Source organism: Chionomys nivalis, chromosome 16, assembly GCF_950005125.1.
Source record: "Chionomys nivalis chromosome 16, mChiNiv1.1, whole genome shotgun sequence".
Classification (NCBI taxonomy): Eukaryota; Metazoa; Chordata; class Mammalia; order Rodentia; family Cricetidae; genus Chionomys; species Chionomys nivalis.
In genome coordinates this window covers 59,677,215-59,684,830 of record NC_080101.1, presented here as the reverse complement: position 1 = coordinate 59,684,830, position 7,616 = coordinate 59,677,215, and positions in this window count along the sequence as shown.

Below are 7,616 nucleotides of genomic sequence, written 5' to 3'. Positions count from 1 at the left end.
CTTTGATTTTCTTGTTTTTGATGCAGGACTGGCTTGTTTTGTAGTCCTGGCTGGCTTGAAACTCAGTATGTAGCTCATGATGGCCTGGAACTCACAGAGATCCTCCTGCCTCTGCCACTCCCAAGAATTGGAACTAAGGCATGAGCCGCCACACACAGCCCTCAAAGTGTGGATAGACTTTCACATTCTCTTGTTGGAGATCATGACATCTAAATATCCAAACAAAATATCACAAGCTGCCTTAGTTCATTCTAGCTGCTGAAAAAAAATGCCATAAATTGAGTAATTTAGAAACAACAGAAGTTTGTTCTGGGGGCTGAGACGTCCACGATCAAGGCAGCAGGAGTTTCTGGGGCTGTTTTTCTTGTTGTTTGCTGGGATGGGGCCAGCTGTTTTGAGAGACACCCACAGTCACTGAACTCTGGGAATGGAGTGCTATGATTAGCCAGACCAGAGGGAGAAGAAACTATTCTGAGGAATCCAAAGTGGTGGCGACCACGGAGTGCTCCATTACGACAGAAGCAGAGCTGTGGAAGGATGGTTTGGTTTGGCCTTTTCAAGTTTACTTTTTTAAAAATTGAAGTATAACACCCACAGACAAGCACACACACTTTAAATATAGAATTTGTTGAACAATTACATAGCGGCTTCACCTGTGTAACTACCGCCAAGATTCTGGAGTCAAAAGTCACACTTGGGGGTCTGTGAAGCCCGTGTCCACTCATGGCTCCACTCGGGGTGCTGTCTACATGTGCCAACTCATCTCTCCAACCGTGCGCAACCTAACCGTCATGCTACCTCCTACAGCACTGGCTAAAAGTAGGGACCATTTGGTGTTTATATTTCCTTCTCGCTGTCGGATACAGCCCTTTTGAAAGTGGAGATGGATGTGAGCCGTCCTCAGGACACATCTTCCCACCACTCCTCAGTCACCTGTCAGCTTCCGGTCCAGCTCCCTATCCTACAGCGGTAGGGAGCAAGCAAATGGTTTGATGGTCCTTCTGAATATCTGGCTGCCATTTCATTATTATGCTTTTACTCAGAAATAAAATCACGATACATGCCTCAAACAATGTCCCCTCTCCTAAGTGTGAGGAATGGGGCATAAGTGAATGTCTGCCCCCCATGTTTATTTTGTAATATGAAAGTAATGTGTGTTACTGCGTAAGCTGTAACCACCATAGCTCCACCACACAGAAGTGATTGGTGCAGACATTATCTGCCTAGGGTTTACCCCTTCAGTATTGGTGCAGACATTATCTGCCCAGGGTTTACCCCTTCAGTATTGGTGCAGACATTATCTGCCCGGGGTTTACCACTTCAGTATTGGTGCAGACATTATCTGCCCAGGGTTTACCACTTCAGTATTGGTGCAGACATTATCTGCCTGGGGTTTACCCCTTCAATATTTGCTTTGCTTCTTTTTCACAAACTCACAACAGCTGCCATTTGAACACCCCTCTTGGCTTCCTTATCAGCCTATAAAAGCACGTGAGTCTGCATTTCCCACAGGAAGTGTGGGTGGAATTAAATTTTTTTTACTCGTTACTTAGGAGCACTTCGCCTTGAGCCCAAAGGGAAGGCTCTAGACCAAAGTACCTTTGGATCACATAGAAAAAATTTTGAAGAAAGATATTACGAAGTTTTCATGGCCAATATGCTGCTGTAAAGCCAGAGCGCTCATTTGGTGGAGCACAAACTATAAATCTCAATCACATGAACGTATAACCAACTTAGTGGGCCTTCAGAGACTGAAGTCTCAGCCTGAGGGTCATCCATTAGCGGGTCACAACACAGAGAGGCCACGTAACAGGCCATTTCTGTATTACATCTCTCATGGGCTGCTCATAAGAGAGTGGTTAAGACACTCTGCAGGGTTAGCTGGTTGTTTAGATAGTGATTTGAGATCAATGTGTAGCAGTGGGAACTCCCTTCCCTGCCCATGACTGCTCTGCAGGTAATAAACCCGAAACAGCTTCCCAGGCAACAGAATCCATTGAAAAGCAGAATTAAAGTTGAACACAGTCAATTCAGATGTCAGGACTCATAATGGAGAAGAGACTGCCATGGCCAAATTGTCGTCTAACTTCGTGTATGAAGGCAGAAGCATGCTAAGCCTGGAGCCCTGACATGGACTGCCTCCAGATAAACTACTAAAGCATCCCACAAAGGGCTCCCGGCGCAACGAAAGGGAAACGCTGAGAAAACAAAACAAACAAAAACGAATGGCTATTCCAATAACTTTGGATTGAAGAATATACTTTATGTGAGGCATAAACCAAACCAAAATGATTTTATTATGTAAAAATATTCACACCTTAAAAGACCACAAGACAACGCTGAAGGTTTGTTTTTGTTTACAGTACAGGGAAAGACAACCCTATCTACCTGAGGGCTCTTGAGTGTTCGCTGGTGGAGCTTGGTTCATTCTGAGCCTCTGTTCTGAATGGGGCATGGACAAAGACAAGGCTTTGCAGCGGCGTGAGAATGACCTCTAAGGCGGTTCGCACTGAGTGCCCGAAACCGCTTCAGAGCAGAGCCCAGGGTCTAAATCCAGGTCCTACAGCTGCTGGCTGAATGACCTCAGGCTGGCCCTGAGCTCACCACATAGCTCAGGTGTGCCGGGAGCTCCTCTCAATCTTCCCGTCTCTGACTCCCAAGTGTTGGGAGTACGGGTGAGCCTCGGCAGGACAGACTCACAAGTTTGATCATAAAAAGAAGTGACTGAGCTCGACGCTGTGGTGATGTGTGTAAGCCTGTAACCCTAGTATTCCTGAGGCAGAGGTAGGAAAGTCGAGTTCAAGGTTACAGCCAGCCACTTAGTGAATCAGAGACACTCTACTGGCAACTCACAACTCTCTGTGACTCCTGTTTCATGGGATCTGACATGCCTCTGGTCTTTCCTCAGGCACCATGCACATACATGCCGACAAAACATACATACCCATGAAATTGAAAACATTTTCTCTCCTAGACAATACTCTGAAGAATGTTTCCATACAGGATCATCTACCCTGGGAAAGGTCCGATTGTACATTCGAAGGACTTGAGTGATAGTACGTACAGTTGCCAGGGCTCTGCCACTATCTCTACTTTCTCTTCACTTCACAGTTGCAAGTTTAGAGTAGACCTGGCTGGCCTCGAACTCACAGAGATCCGCCTGCCTCTGCCTCCGAGTGCTGGGATTAATGGCGTGCGCCAAACCGCCCGGCTAAGGTTATTAATGTTTAAAGTTGACCTGCTCTGTAATGGTCTGGTTCCGGTATTTTTGTGCCCGTGTGTTCCACTTGGCTCCACCCTTTTGTTATCACGTTAGGTTTCCCGATCTCTTCTTCCCCCAGACAGTCTGTTGCCTCTTCTGCTTTTACACCCCTTGTGCCCTATTACCCGACTGTAGGGGAGACCCAGCCAATCACCTTGCTTGTAGGTCGGGGTCCCCCGAGGATATTTTTTACTTATAAAGATTGCGGGGTGTGCTCCCCGCCTTCCTTTCTGCTTTCCTGTTCTCCGCTGAAACCTCAGGTTCTGTAAGTCTCTTTCCCAATTAAAGCTGAATATATTATTAAAATTTCTGTCTGCCTTCATTTACGCCGCTACACCTGACCTTTGATGGTGGTGTTTCACCCTCGGTTGGCGAATGTGGCAGGTTTTCATCTTCATCTTGCGTATGTCAGCACCGTATACTGAATCATTAAGAGAAAAAGGGGGCTATGTTCCATACTACACAGACTATGGCATTTGCCTCTGCTAAACAGTTGTAAGTTTATTTTCAAAAGGATATGTTTGTTTCTAGGAAGTATCTTTTTTTCACATAGTTACTACACGGTGACATCAGGGAACCACACAACACAGGTTTACATCATTTCTTGTTTTTTAAAATTTAGAACTTTTTGGCTGGTGTGCAGTGCATTCAACCCCTGCACACGGGAGGCTGTGCAGATGGGTCTCTGTGAGTTCGAGGCCGGCCTGTTCTACGTAGTGAGTTCTAAGGCAGTCAGGGCTACACAATAAGAATTTCTCTCAAATCAAAAACACCAGCAGAACTTTTAATATTTAGGTTTGGCTACTACAATGAACAGTAACTTAACAATATCAAGAGTAAAGCCAGTAGGATGGTAGTGGCACACACCTTAAATCCCAGCACTTGGGAGGCAGAGGCAAGAGGATCTCTGAGTTTGAGGTCAACTTGGTCTACAAAATGAGTTCCAGGATAGAGCCAGGTCTACACATAGAAACCCTGTCTCATAAAACCAGACAGACAGACACACACACACAGAGAGAGAGAGAGAGAGAGAGAGAGAGAGAGAGAGAGAGAGAGAAGCCAACTCTAGTGATCCAGGCCAATCTATGAACTCTGGAGGCCAAGTAAGCAGGATCTCAAGTTCAAAACCTCCCTGGATGACAGAGTGAGTTTCAAGTTAGACTGGGTAATCTAGCAAGATACCGTCTCAAAATGGACAACTGGATGCTGCTCAGTGGCAGAGCATCTGTCTACATGCCAGAGGCTATGGTTTAATCACCAATACCTCAACAAATAGATACATAAATGAGATGCATGGTGGTCCATGCCTTTTTAAAAAGAGATTTGTTTATGTGTATGAGTGGTCTTTTTTATTTTTATTTTTTTGGTGTTTTGAGACAGGGTTTCTCTGTAGCTTTGGAGCCTGTCCTGGAACTAGCTCTTGTAGACCAGACTGGCCTCAAACTCACAGAGATCCAACTTCCTCTGCCTGCTAAGGTAGCTGCAGTGTCAATCTGGGATCAGCCTGCTAACACAGTGAGTTCCAGGCTAGATGTACAATAATGAGACACTGTCTCGAGAGGGAAAATGAAATAGAATCTAGGTTTGTTTCTAAAAGAAGCAGATGCATTCACATTTTTCTCGTCAACCTTAACTGCTACCAGCGAGTACTATTGCAACCCTGGCCTCATCTTTACTGTCTGTTGTCTACGTTCATGGAAAACGTACCCAGGATCTCTCCATGGACCCTTCTGTCTACTTAATGTGAGTCCCAGTTACCCCTCTGTGTAGCTGAGAGAATGCCTCTGGTCATCTTCCACAGTTAGCTAAAAACAAGACAGTCCTGTTTTCTCTTCTGTGATGGAAGTAAAACCATGCAGAAAAACGGCCAGGCTCTTCCGTTACCACAGTGCCTGCCCATGGTCAGCAGGAGGGTCTCTTTAAGTTATCCTAAGGAACAGTACAGCTTGGAGCACTGCCCAAGGGTCACTGCATTCATCACTCTGATTCATTCCTGTTGGTGCTGCCCAGCCATTCCTAATTTTACCAAAAAAAAAAAAAAAATTAGAAAGAGAATTCATCAGAAATAGCTTTTAGAAACAAGATTTTTATTCACAGAGAACACTTTAAGACACATCTCAACATTTTTATGAGGAATCTAAAGGGTTCCATGGCAACGGTCACATGAGGTAATGTGTGCACCGGTGATGGCTTCTGAAGAGAGGGCACCCATCCATTTAAGGAAGCCAGACTTTAACGCCCGTCTTCAACAGTAACAAAAATGACACAGTTTTAAAAAATGTTTGAAACGATTTCAAAATAAATGATGCTTCTTGCTAGCATTCCATATATATTAGATTGGAAAAACTCGGTGGAACTGACAGGTGATTTCATAGCAAGTTCCTAAATACAGCCTTGGGCCTCTTGGCGTCCGCAGCAGTAGCTGCCGTGAGTCACGCAGTCTTGCACCTAACAGGAAAAACTCTAATTAGACCCAACTTTCCCTGCTAAGAATGGGCACGGCCCAGTACCTGCTGGCAAGAGCACTGAAAATCAGCTGGGGACTGGGTGTGTTCCTTCTCAAAATATGTGGGCATTTACCCAACCCTAGGGCTATGCCAGTCTTGGGTGCGGAATCCTGGTAGTGGAGATCTGGACGATGGAAACTGGCAGATGTAGCCAGGAAGAAGTTCTCTGCCTTTGCCCTTATAGAAATATAAAAATTAAACTCCTGTACCGAAGGGTTGTCAGAATGAGGACAGCGAAGTTAGAGTTTGATTTGGTGGAGTCCTCCATGGAGGAGTCGAGGGTGGGCTCAGTGGTTTCCACAGTCAACAGCAAACCCAGCACACGGCGATGCTTTGCAATCAGACGCCTCGCCTTGGAGTGGGAGATGACCACACACGCTGCACGCTCGCTGCACCCCACCCCATTCGGGTTCTCAGGCTGCGCTGGTGGGGGCAGGCTGCTCCGCGGTTTCTGCTCACTAGCCTCGCCTGCCTCAGATGAGGGCTGAGCCTGGTCTGCCTGGTTTCTCTTCAGTGTTGATTGACAATCACAGACTTAACTCAAACTTCTTGTGCAAGTTATTGAGTTGATTTCAAGTCTTAACTCTGACCGTTTGTAAAACGGGCTTAGAATGAAATAATCTTGAGTCCTTTAGGAATTAATGTTCAGAAATATGGAAGTAGAAGTGGAAGCAGGGATGCCAACAAGACCACTATATAATAGCACTTCTATTTATGACACACCGACGCTCTTAAATTAGTGACTTTTGTTGTTTGAGCTGTGGAGCTCAGCATGGCCCGAATTTACGGCAACCTTCCTACCAAAAACTGGGATTATATGCCTGAGTCACTGTGCCTAGATTTAAAGAAAAAAACAAAAACAAAAACAAAAAAAAACAACACACACACACACACACACACACACTGTGATCTGAAGGCCGAACAAGCCCGGCTGTAGTCACCGAGGCTTGGCTGAAGGCCCAGGCCCCACCTGCTCTGCCTACCCCCACACCCAGCTAGCTAGACCAAAGGCATCTTCAAAGAACCACTTGGACCCCACAGTAGCCTGAAAATCTCTGTGGAAGGCTATTTAGAGTAGAATCAACGCTACTCTTCTTAGGCTCGGTCTGCGTTTCTTAGCCAGTTTCCACTTAAACAAGAAGGTCAGGGGCAGGGCAAGACCGCCAAGGGTAAGGCTGAGAAAGTGTGCCACAGAGGCTTTCTGGAAGATCTGGCAATTCATGGCAAACACTAGAATAAAATGTAAACATCGAGGTAAGTTTTGTCCAGTAAGTGTGAATTAAAGCTCACCTTAGGGTCCTTAACTATGCCTTTCCCCCCAGGTCTGCCTGGATGGATACACTAAAGCTGTTGGTCTCTGAGAGTCTCAAAATAGCCTGGTTTACAAAGTAAATGTAAACCAGGGCTACACAGTGAGACCCCTATCTCTCTCAAGTAATTATATAAACAAAGGAGTAAATAAATAATCACCAGCGATGAATTCCAAGAGTTAGCTAGAGAGCTAAAATAGAAATTCTTATTTATTTATTTATTTATTTATTTATTTATTAAAGATTTCTGCCTTCTCCCTGCCACTGCCTCCCATTTCCCTCCCCCTCCCCCATAAAAAATGTGTAGCCCTGGCTGGCCTCGAACTCGTGATCCTCCTGCCTCTGCCTCCTTCAGCAAATCCTACCGGCGTGCGCCACCACAACCGGCTAAAATAGAAATTCTAAGGTGAAGACAGAAAATGTATGGGAGACACACTGTGCTCTAATACAAAGGGAAGAGGAGATGCTGAAACAATTACTTCATAACTTAAAATTCATACACATAAACTTCAAAAGTTCAGGCTTGCAATCCTTGCA